At 50.6% G+C, this 12,083-nt stretch overlaps 1 long non-coding RNA gene across 2 annotated transcripts; it reads left to right on the forward strand.

Moving 5' to 3' along the window:
- On the forward strand, positions 1-10,528 carry LOC116669352. 2 transcript variants are annotated; one of them, XR_004326749.1, is made up of 3 exons: positions 1-6,538; positions 7,321-7,691; positions 9,713-10,528. It is a non-coding gene; the product is annotated as an uncharacterized LOC116669352 (long non-coding RNA). The 2 variants fall into 2 exon arrangements; XR_004326748.1 differs by having other exon boundaries at positions 1-6,159; positions 6,261-7,691.
- Positions 10,529-12,083: the final 1,555 nt, after the last annotated feature.

Below are 12,083 nucleotides of genomic sequence, written 5' to 3' on the forward strand. Positions count from 1 at the left end.
TCCTTGGGGTCCAGGAGGCCTCCTCTGTCAGTCCATGCTGCAAGGTGCTGGGGAGGGGGCTGCAGGGGCAAACCCCAGCCTTGTGTCAGAGAGCCACTGCCCGGAGGCCGCTGCAGTTCTCTGTGTTATGGTCTCCTTCTCAGGTGAACATTCTGAGCTGCACAAAGTAAAATACATATGGTTGCAAGGGAAATCCAACTTCATGAAAAGCAGTTATCAAAATACAGACAAATAAGTTTGTGGGGTATTAATAACCATGTTTCCTCACTAATCACTGATGCCAGCTTCCTGGTGGTGAGCAGTTCCCAGAAAGCTGTGGGCAAAGAACCGCCCCCCACCACCACTCCGCAGGCTGCAGAATCACGTCCATCCATAAAGGAGGAGATCAGTAAACGTCCACTTGTGGTGACGAGCATGGAGCTATAAATGTTCCTCGTGCAAGTGCACATGCCCCTGGGTTTCACCCATGAGCCCTTGCAGGCGTGTGGGCCCAGGTCCTGGCCCTCCAGGTCCAGTGGTTTGAAGACAGGCTTGCTGCTATGAGTCAGGGCAGATGAACTTTGTCTGCAGAGGCCTGATAGTAAATATTGCAGACCCGTGAGGTCTCTGTGTGGCTCTGTTGTAGCATTAAAGCAAACCCACTAGTTATTAGTTACTGTGTTCAAATGAAACCTTGTTTATGGATACTGACATCTGAACTTCACGTATTTCTCACACGGCACAAAATGTTACTCTTCCTTTGACTTTCTCCTCCAGGCATGGGAGAACTCAGTGACAAGTTAGAACTTAGCGTCTCAGCAGCACTTTGCTGATAAGGAAACTGGGGCTCAAGGAAAAGAAGGAAGGACAGATCTCACTGCTCGGGTCTCTGCACCTCATTCTGGATGCCCCCTTTCTCTCCTCCGCCCACCCCTGCCTGCTCTAGTGCAATGCTGTGACCTTTTAAATCTCTAAAATTTGTTTTGAGCCCCAATACATTTCTCCACCCACTGCCACCACCTGGCCCAGGCCACTGTCATCTTCTCTCTGGGCCCCATGCCCTCCTCATCCTGGTCCTCCTGAGGAAATCTTCAGAGTCCCCTGGGCTTTGGATCTGGGTGGCCTGGGCTCCCTGACCCTGATGGGTCCATTGGGGCACTGCATGGAGGCTGCTCCAGCAGGCAGAGAGTTTGGCACACCCAGAAGGAGCAAACCAGTGGCCGGGATCCTGGTTCCGTCCTTCCTGAGTGACTCTGCCAGCTGCAGCCCCTCCTGATGCAGTGTTTGGCTAGGCTACGCAGGTGCACATGCTGAAAGTCTCGTCCCTTTCCTTCCTGGATTATTGCTCTGATCAGTGCTGAGGGACTGTTCTTACTCCCTAGTGGAGCTAAGCACTGAAGGTGGGCTGGAGCTCTGAGACCACAGCTCTGGGCCAGGGCAGGGCCCCCAGGCCAGGCTCTGGAGCAGTGCAGCCGCACAGGTTGTGTACTGCACAACCTCAAGGTGCCATTCACAACCTACGCCACCATGAACAGCAGTGGCACACTCTGAGGCCTCTTGCCTCTCCTCACTGCCTCAGGGCTCCAGAAAGGAGCTGCTTGCTCATGGGCTCAGTGGGCACAGGTGAAACATGCACTGAGCAGCGGTGGCCCACGGGCGGGAGCTGCTTCTGAGACCCAGCAACTCTTTTTGGAAAATTGTTGAAAGGGTGTTACAGCTTCATAGTAACACACACAAAACCTGCACATACACATGCACATACACGCAACAATGCGCACACACACAGCAGTGTACGTGGTATTACACAGCAGTACAAAAGAACAGACCCTGAAGCTGCAGCCACATGAAGGGAGTCACAGATGGGAACAAGTTCAAGTTCTAGACCAGATGTCAACTGTGATGATAGAAATCAGGACAGGGGAGCAAGTGGCCAGTAGCTGTGTGTTAGGGGTACAACTTGGTGGATTTGGGTTCAGAGAACAGGCAACACCTGGATCTGGAGGGAGGGCCTGACAGGGCAAGGTTTTGGGTATCCTGTGCAGCAAAGAGTGGGTTTCACAGCTGAATTAGGAGGTGAAGGACTTGCCCAAGGCCACATTGTCTTTCCTTCTAGCCTTTGAGGGACAGGCAGAGAGGGGAGAGGAGGTCAGTGGGCTGGAGACAGGAGGGGTGAACTGGGAAGGGCCTGGCCTGTGCTGGAGCACTCAGTGAGCTGAGAGGGGCCCAGGTATGGTGGCGGACAAGGTCATGTGACATTCAAGGCCCTCAGTATTCAGAGATGCTGACAAGGCATGCATGGGCTCCGGCCCTCCCAGGAATTCCTTAGCACCAACAGCCGCCCCAACTCCCAACTCAGCCCCTCGGAACCAGCCCCCACTTTCCCTGCCCCCTTAGAAGAACAGCTGGGCTCAGCCACTGGGGCCAGACCAGCAGGCAGTTAAATGTGCATTAATGACCTCTGCTAAACAGCCTTGTTTGTGGGGGTCAGTGAACCCAGCTCCTCCCAAGGAGGCCCCTGGATTCCTGCCCTGGGACAAGTGCCCCAAGTGATCATGAGGCCCCAGCCTTGGAGTTCCAGCCACAGGGGCTGTGCTAAGCCAGGTCATTTCTTGAACTTCCTACTGAACCTCAGAGACAGTGTCCGTCCCAGCCAGGTGGCCCCCATGGAGCACCAGGAAAGTCCAGGCAGCTGTGACCTCTCCCAGCACCTGCTCAGAGGCAGGGACAGTGAGGCATGGCTTCTTTCATTCAGCAGTTGGGCACTTTCTCTGTGCCTGGCCCAGAGTGATAAACACCACAGATGCTACCAACCAGGTGGGTGCCAGAGAACAAGGTCAGCCCTTGGTGGGGGGACCCAGAGAGTGACAATGGGCTCTGAAGAGCAACTCCCGCTAATTCTGTGCCCTGGCCCAGGGAGCTAACTGCTTTGTGCCTCCGTTTTCTCCTCTGTAAAATGGGACTATAATCACAAAGCCATGTGTGAGGATTAAATGAGTAAGAAATGGGCAACAGATGGGGGGTGATGGGCCAGGTACGTGTGAGCTCTCCTCTTGCATCACAGTTATCTGGGGACGAGCACTGGGGGAGGCAGCCCTGGGCTGGCATTCCATGGGCTGGAGGAATAGAAGGAGGGCCTGGGTAGCTGGACCAGTTAGAGCTAGGGACAGAGTCCGAATGGGAAGAGGAATGGGTTGGGGTCTGGTCTGCTGACTCCAGGAGTGGTGGGAGCTTAAAAAAAAACAACACCCCCCCCCCAAAAAAAAACGCCATGGAATGGTTGACTTCCTGAGAGGACCATTCTGGCTGCCCTATAGGAAGTGGCACAGTGCAGCCAGGGTGGGGGCTGAGGAGAGGAGGCACTCAGTCCAGGCAGTTTGGTGGGAGGTTGGGCCAGGATTATGAGGCTGCGTGTGCAGCCTGGCTGAGGGGCCCCAGGGAACACTGAGAAGTCCTGCTGACACTGCTGATTCTGGGAGGAGCCACCAGGTAGACTGGGAGGACCAGCAGAGGACCAGACTTGGGCCAGAGAGATGGCATCCCGGGGTATGTTAAGATGCCAGCAAAGCCACCGCTGTGTGTTAGGATGTCCGTTCTTGCACAGTTGGACATGCATTTACTGTTAGATCAGCCATTCCACTCCTACGTGCCACTCGAGAAAAATGAGAACTGATTTTCACACAAACACCCCTACGTGCATGTTTATTGCAGGAGGAGGCTCGGATGATCCTCACCTGGTAGGGGTGACCAGACTGTGGCTGTCCCCGTGACAGTGTCCTCCGAATGATGAGAAGGAATGGATATGGGCAGGTGGTATGGGATGGCATCCCAAAGGCATGGCCTTCTGGAGAAGCTGAAGCTGTAGGGCAGGAGGGTAATGAGAATGCCCTGTGTCCTGGCTATAACAATGCTCACATAGATACGTGCATTTTGTCAAGACTCAGGATGCCACACAATGAAGGATGAATGTGAGTCAATTATACCTTAATTTTTTTTTTTTTTTAAAGGAGGAAGAAAAAACAGATGCCAACAAAATTTGTATGAAGAGACGTCTATATGTCCTGGTTTCAGAGGAGAGGTCAGGTCTGAAGGTTGAGACCAGGGAGTCCCTGGGGTGTGGACGAGAAGTCAGGAGGCTCTAGTATGGAGGGGTGTTGAGAAGGGACTGGGCACCTGGTGACACCCCAAGTTAGGAGAGGTGGCGCTGCCTGGGTTTCCTCCCTCAGCCCCAAGGTGATGCTTCAGGGGCAACATGGGTCCCAGGTCTGCCTAGGGACCTCCAGGGCATCTTGGCTTCTGGGAAGAGAGGCTGAGGGGCTGGGCTTCCCTCCAGCTCCTCCCCCAGGGCCCCCTGGGACACTCTGATAGGGACTGAAAGCCGAGGGTGACCATGTAATTATTGCTCAGGCCAGGACTCTTTTGCAATGGGAAGGAGAGAGGATTAACAGTAACCTCACAGGGAACATGGGGTAAAGCGAAACAATCCTGGGCAGATCAGCTGGATCCCATGCAGAGGCTGCCCAGGCAAGGTGGGGCCTCCTTAGCCTCAATCCTCCTCCCTCCACCCCCATCCCTGGTGCACGGGCCAGCCACACCCACAGGGTCCTGGACCTGAGCAGGAAGGCAGCATGGGGCCAAAGCCCTGGTCCAGCCTCAGTGGTCTGTCTGTGCAGCGGGGTGCTGGTGGCAGATAGTTCAGGGGCCTCCTTGGACTTGAGGGTCAAAAGGAACGTGACTTTTAGGTGCTATCACATGTAGGGCACAGCTGGGCGAGGCGCTCACACACAGACCTCTGCACAGTGTCTCACACTCATCACTGAATACAGCAGACACACGCACACACTGACATCAGTAAACACAACACACGTTTCCTCACAAACACGTTTAACAAAGTGCTATGTGAACAGAGACAGCCGGAGAGACACATATACATTATGCACAAAAGACAGACAGACGCAAAAAGAGACTGGCAGACAGATTATATGTGTGTGTGTTAATGTACACACTCAGATACACAGAGAGAAAATATAGGTAGACAGACAGAAAGACAGCAGGACAGACACATGGAAAAAGTGACAGAGTGAAAGTGATTTGATGGACAAAGAGATAAAATCAGGAAGACGGACACGTTAACAGATACACTAACAAAGAGCCAGCCAGACAGACAGATGGACAACACTTGGAGAAAGACAGGCAGGAATATGACAGACACATATGGACCAACAGACAAGTGAGGCAGACACGCAAAAATGCGCCTGCACGCGGAGTTGTACAGACAGACAGACACAGAGAGAGATGCGCAGCCCGCGGGACAGAGATGGACAGACAGCGTTTTCTCTGCCTTTGAGCCTCGGCAGGTGAGCTCTCCGCGGGCAGATGGCGTGGAAGCCGCTCCCACAAAAGGAGCTGATACGTGCTCACTGTCCATTGTGAACCTTACATTCCGGGTGAAATGTTGCAGGTTTGATGAAAGAGTGTTCATCAAGAGTTTCATATTTTCATTTTATTTTTGCTTGTTTTGTGTTTAAGAGGAAATGCTTATAAAAATTCTACCCCGAAGGCTTTTCCCTGGACCACATCTCCTTGGGGATTCCCCCTGGAGCCCGCAGAGGGCAGGAAGACGTTTGTCTCTAGACCAGGTAGCTTGGTCTGCGGGCGGTGGAGAAGGACTCAAGGCGCTCTTGTGCCTCAGTTCCTGTGCGTTTCGTTCAGTAGCAAAACCCCAGGATCTGCATGGGTCCATCCACCCTTAATGAGCCTGCCAAGTCCTCAGTGTTTACAGCGCTCAGACTTTCTGACCTTTCTCAGCAATGAGGTATCAGAGCTGTCACTCAAACCACGGGGAAAACCAACAGAAGTACACTCAAAATAACTTTACAGATGGTCCAGTGGGGTTATATTGGATAGTATAAATAACAATGTAGAATGAATATCTTACTGAGATTACCACCTGTAAGCTTATTCTTTTTCCTTTGTATTGCATTATTTATTAAATTCTGCATTCACAGAAATACATTTGCTGTTCAAAAAGAAGGACTTTTGGAAGATAAGTAGTCAAAGTGTATGTAAACTAGTTACAACAATGGACAGTGCCCAGTAAGGTGGCCTCTTCATCCAGCTGCTGGCAACAGTCTGACATGTATTCGTCAGTATTTGCAGGCAGAAAACCCCATCATCTCAAATGTAATTTGAGACTATTTTAAATATATCCTTACATTTTACAACTTTGGGTTAAGATAGGCTGACCCCTGTGCAAGAGATCAAACAAGTTTCTCTTTAAACAGGGAAAATACAACAGAAGTATTCCCAGTGAAATTAGCTTAGGGGCAATAAAGTCTGTTTCCACCGATGTCATTTGCTGTTGTGCTGGAATCTTGATGGACATGGTGCGTCGGGAAGAAACAGGACTCAAGCCAGAACCACGTGCAGATGTGTGGTCTTTAGGGTGAAAGGAAGCCCCCTGGCGCGCTCTCAACGGTCCCCCTGTCCCAGAGCCAGCCACACTTGTATTCTCCACGGGTTTCCAGTTTCTGAGCCTCCAGTCGGTGCAAACACACTCTAGGTACATCTTTATATCTAGCTTTCTGCCCAGGGTTGTGTCTATGAAATGCACCCGTGTTGTATCTTGTAGTGATAGTTCCTTTTGCCGTTGCACTACCGTTGTCTGTATCAGAGCATACGTATCTGCTCTACGACTGATGTGACATTTCTCACTTCTGACTGACTGATTTTCCTAGCTGTTGCCTACTTGCATGTCTTTTCATGGACATGAGCAATAATCTCTGTCAGGCTGTGTTAGTGGGGGGGAGTTGTGCGTTCAGCTGCGTGGATATTGCCAAACAGTATTCCAGAGTTGTGCTAATTTACGCTCCCATCAGCAACACTTGTCTTCCCAGTTTTAAAAATATTTTTATTTAGTCTTTTTAATTTTAGCCATTCTGATGTGTGTGCTGTGTATGACATTCATCTTGATTTGCATTTCCTGAACGGCAATGATGTAGAACTGGTTTTCCAAGGCCTCCTAGCCATTGGATATCTTCTTTTTCGAAAGGCCTGTTCTAACTTCGGATTGTTTTTAATTGGGCTCTGTTTTTAAAAAGCTTGGTTTGTAGCAGTTCTTTATATGCTCTGGGTGTGAATCCTCCACGGGATAAATGCATTGCAAATAAATCCATTTTTTGGCTGTCGTTTTTACGTAAGGTTCTTAACCTTAACAAAGCCCAATTTAACAATCTTTTACTTATGGTTATTGTATTTTTGGGGTCCCATTTGAGAAAGCTTTTCTGATACCAAATTCATAAATGCTCTAACACGAAGAAGACACACGCCTGTGTTTTCTTCTAGAAACTTTGCATTTCCACCTGTTGTCGGGGCAGGATCTTCACCTCCAAGGCCCCAGCTCTGGGTAGTCCTCTGCCTGCCCAGACCCAGAGGTACCAGCGCAGCCAGGTGATGCCCCCTCCCTGGGGCCCGCCTCCCGTGGCCCTGTGACCCTTCGCCAGGGGCGTGGGCTCTGCGGGCCCCGAGCTCTGTCCTTTGCTACTGCAGCCTGGCGGGCGGTGCCAGCTCCCAGCGTCCTCTGTCTCTGTCCCGTCTCAGGTCTCCCTGCGTGCTTCCCAGGCCTCCAGGTTCCCTGCATTGGTCTCTGTTCGACTCACTGCTGTGGCTTCCGTTTTCCTGCTGGACAATGATGAAACCGTTACAACCTGGAAGAGGTAAACTAAAGACACTGGATGTTCCTGTTACTGTCTGGTGGGCGACAACTGGGAAGACTGACAGTACCCAGGAGTGTCAGGCTCTGTGAAAGTGTATACACTTCACACTACTTTGAGTACAAGTTAGTGTTGTCTTTTTGAGGCGCCACTTGGCGGCACGTGTTAATGTCACAATGTGTTTGGATTTGACTAGTACATTTTCCTTCATGCCACCCCTGCCTCTAGAGAAAGATTCTCACCTGAGCAGGAAGACATTCGTTGGCATGATCATCCACACGTGGTTTGAAAGTAAATGATCCTAACAGGAAGGGTGTCAAACTGGCACCTCCGATGTACATCATGAGGTCAGTCTATGCGAACTGAACAGGACAGCTATGCAGGACACACAGGATATGAACATGTCCATCTGTGCAGAGAAGCACTTGGTAGAACTGTATACAATTATGGCCCTCAAATGATCTAGCGCTGCTGTGTTTCAGGCAGTAACCACTCGATTTAGTGGCCATCCTGACACTTGGGGGGGGGACAGGGCTCTCACGGGCGCTACTGCACAGGCTGCTCCCCAGTCGCGTGGCCCCTGCAGCGAGGCCACTGGCCAGGCCACAAGTCCAACACTGCTCAAAATCCTTGCTCATTTATTCTGCTCGTCATGGTCATGCTATGAACAAGGGTGTCCCCAGGTAGTGTGAGGTCTGGGGCTCAGGGTAAGGAGCCTGCTGGAGGCTCGGCAGCCCACACAGAGCCACCTCCATGGACAGCTGGCTGCAGGCGGAAGTTTGCCTCCCATGCTGCTGCCCCTGGTGCTACTCCAGTGATTGTGTTATTTTTCAGAGCAAAGCGATTTTGCAGATGTAATTAAAGCTACTAATCAGTGACCTTGGGAGGGATGAGATCCGGGTGGGCCTAATCTAATCATGTGAGCCCTTACAAACAGACAGCTTTCTCTGGCCAGAGGCAGAGGGCAAGTCTGGGAAGTCAGGGAGAGCGCTGCGCTGTCAGGAGTTGAGTAACCCATGGAAGCCACAGCCTGAAATGAAAGCATTAAGCTTGAATCACTCACTACAATGAACTATGCAAGAATCTAAAGCTGGAGAAGGCACCTGTTGAGAACCAGGAGTAGCAGTGCCAACGTGGGGTCAGTCTCACTGCTGGGGGAGCCCTGACAAAAGGGTGTGGCAGTTCCGTGGACCCAAGGAGGAGGGTGGGCGTGAGGGGTGGGCTTGGAGTGGGAAAGTACTGGGTACCTGGTCTGAGTGGGGAGAGTACCTTCAAGGTCTTATTTGATTTCTACTAAACCAAGGTACAACAAGTATTATACTTAGCACTGGTGACTCTAAAGACAAGTCTATATTAATCAAAACAGTAAGCTGACATCAAACCAACCCTGGCATTGAAGGACAAATATTTCAGTCTATTAAAAGATTTTCAATCAAGAGGGGAAATGATGGAAAAATCTTCATATTGAGGTATGGGAAATCTTACATGTGGTTCTGGCATATACATGGTTAAACTTTTCTGATCAGAGAAACTTGTATTGTGGCCTATTGACAATGCACTGAACACTTGCTTTGGCCGCTGAGGAGAGGAAAGCATTTAGAATTAAAAACAGAAGACCTCATCACCCACACAGAGGCCTTAACAAACTTTGTCCAGAAAGCCTTAAGATGGTAGTAACCAGACTATCGGTCTACCGAACTCAGGAGTTTCTAAGAGGGATAAAAGTGGTCCTACAGAACTATGTGGCCCTTGATAGTTTCACAGCCTCTCACAGAGGAACTTATGCTGTAATACGTACCGAATGCTGGTTTATATACCTCATTGATGGTCTCCTAATGACTCACCTCATGACACATACGAAAAATCAGATCTCCTGTCTGAATGATCCCCTTCCTAGTTTAGGTTTAGGGGAAATATTGGGAAAACGGTTTGATTTAGGGGGCTCTTGGCTCAAGCCTCTGCTGATGATGTTGTGAAGTTGCTGTGAATTGTTTCTCCCTCTTTGCCTCTCCGACACCTGCCAGAATAACGCTGTGCAAGTGAGGTTCAGACGCTGCTGTGGTGACACCAAAGCTTATCTCACTCTAGCAGCAAGAGAATTTCACTCCTGTGACTGGGGAGACCCCAGTGCCCAGCCTTCAAAGGAAACAGAGAAGACTGACCATCAGCCCTGCATCCCTCAAGACTGAGGAGTGAAATATCTCAAGAGGGGAGTTTTGTAAGCAGGTGGGGTTTGTGGAGAAAGAAAACCAGCTACGGCTTTCTTGACAGAAGAGAAGCCATTTTGTGATCCAAGCATGGCCACAGTGCTTGCCCTTGAACAGGTCTCAGTAGTTAATTAAGAGAACGAAAGAATGTGGAAACAAATGGCTCTTTTCAGGCAAGAGAAGTAACAACGGCAAAGATGTCAGTTGTAGAGACTCGCAGTGCCCTTTCAGCGAAAAGATTAGCCTGATGCCTCAACCGTCAGATCAATGGGAACTTGAAGGATGGCGATGTTGCCCTTTTCTGACCCTCGTGACTTCAGGCAACGAAAGCTTGGACAGCCCAAGCCCCTTCATGTATATGCCATTAACTTAAAACTTCCCCAGATTTGCAGTTCAGAGAGACACTGCTTTGGGAAAGATCCTGGGTGTTCTCCTTACTTGCAACAAGTGATACATTCTTCCTTCTCCTGATCTTTGGCTTGGTTTTGTAGACACCCATCAACAGGCGAACCCAGTTTGGGGTACAGTTCTGTGAACGAGAAATACTGCAAACCATATCAGTAAACAAAGAATACTGAAACCAGCGAGTCATCAGCGGCTGCCGCCACCCCCCAGTGAAGACAAGCCCGCAGCCCAGCCTCTGTAACCACTCACAATGGTGCACCCTGAGGGGACTCAGAATGATAAAGGACAGGACACTGGCCCTAGACAGCTAGATGCTTGTCAAAGGAATGAATTCAATGAGCCCAGATGTTTGCTTCCTCCCATGTATAGAAAAGCACTAACTTCTTTAACTTGAGATGCCCGGTTTTCTTTAGATAACATGTAATCTTTTATTGTTGCAACTACCTGGTCTTTGTTGTAAAGCTCCTGTATATCCTAGCTCCTCCCCTGCCTCTTCGGAGCAGTCCCTCAGAGTGACCTGAGAGGCTGTCATCCCTGCTCGAGTCCTCCCGCCAAATAAAACATAACTCTCAACTTTTAGGCTATGCATTTATTTCAGTCAACAGTTCCAATAAGTGTGCAGTGTTATCTCATTGCTGTAATAATTTGTAGTTCTCTAATGGGCTACGATGTTGAGCATATTTTTGTATACTATCTGTATATCTTCTTTGGCCAGGTGCCTGTTCAGTTCCTTACCTAATTTTAATGGGGTTGTGTCTTTGTTTATTTTGGAACAAATCCTTTAATAGATGTGTGTTTGCAAATATTTTTCTCCCAGTGTGTGACTTCTCTTTTGATTTTCTGAATAAGGTCTGTCCTTATTCAGAAAGGAAGCAGAAATCTGGAATTTTATAAAGTCCGTGATATCACCTGTTTTTCTTTCTGAATTGCCTTTTTGCATTGTGTGTTAAAACTCAAGGCTCCATTATCTACCAGACCAAACCCAAGGTCATGTGGATTTTCTTCTGTGTCTTCGTCTATTATTTTGAGTAATTTGGTGTAAGTTGTAAAATTTGCGTCTACATTCATTTCATGCCATTCGGTCTCCAATTAACTGTTCCCTAGCAATTTTGGAGAAGTTGTGGGGCATGTGGCTCCATTGCAGTTTGAATTTCCATGGTTTAATGGAGTCGGCAGGTCTGCCAGCAGGGGGCGCTGCCTCCCCTGGACTGTGAGCTCCGCCTGCGCGTCCCGCACCGACCACAGGGGGCGCTGAGCCGCGTCTCTGACCCATGCGCATGCGCATCCCTCGGGGACTTGGCTCTGCGCGCCGCTGAAGGGAGTTTGTCTCCTCATTTACCGCGCGGGCTGCAGCTTCAGGACCGCACGGGGCAGCGTCCACGCTGACTGGAGCTGGGCTCTCCCAGGACCGGCCCGGGAGGCGCCGCTGGGGGAACAGGTGAGGAGACGTGAGGAGACGCTGCCTGTGGGGTGGCTGCGGGGTCGGGGTGGGGGTCCGTCTTCAGGGGACCCAGGAGGGTCTTGGTGTGGAAAACCGGCTTTTTCCAGTCAGTCCAGCTCTCCCAGCGCAGCGCGGCTTGCGGTGGGGACCGTCCTCCCCCCGGCGTGCCTGAGCCCCGCTTGTCACATCTTAGCCGACCCGGTCCAGGCGGGTCTGTGTCCTGTCCCGCCGTCCGGCGCCTGTGTCTGTGCTGATTCCCCAGTTTCGGCGGCTGCAGCTTCGCGCTTAGAGCGAAGCTGGGGAGGGAGGTGCCTCCAGCCTGCTCTCCTTTCGCAGGGTCAC

Source organism: Camelus ferus, chromosome 16, assembly GCF_009834535.1.
Source record: "Camelus ferus isolate YT-003-E chromosome 16, BCGSAC_Cfer_1.0, whole genome shotgun sequence".
In the NCBI taxonomy this organism is placed as follows: Eukaryota; Metazoa; Chordata; class Mammalia; order Artiodactyla; family Camelidae; genus Camelus; species Camelus ferus.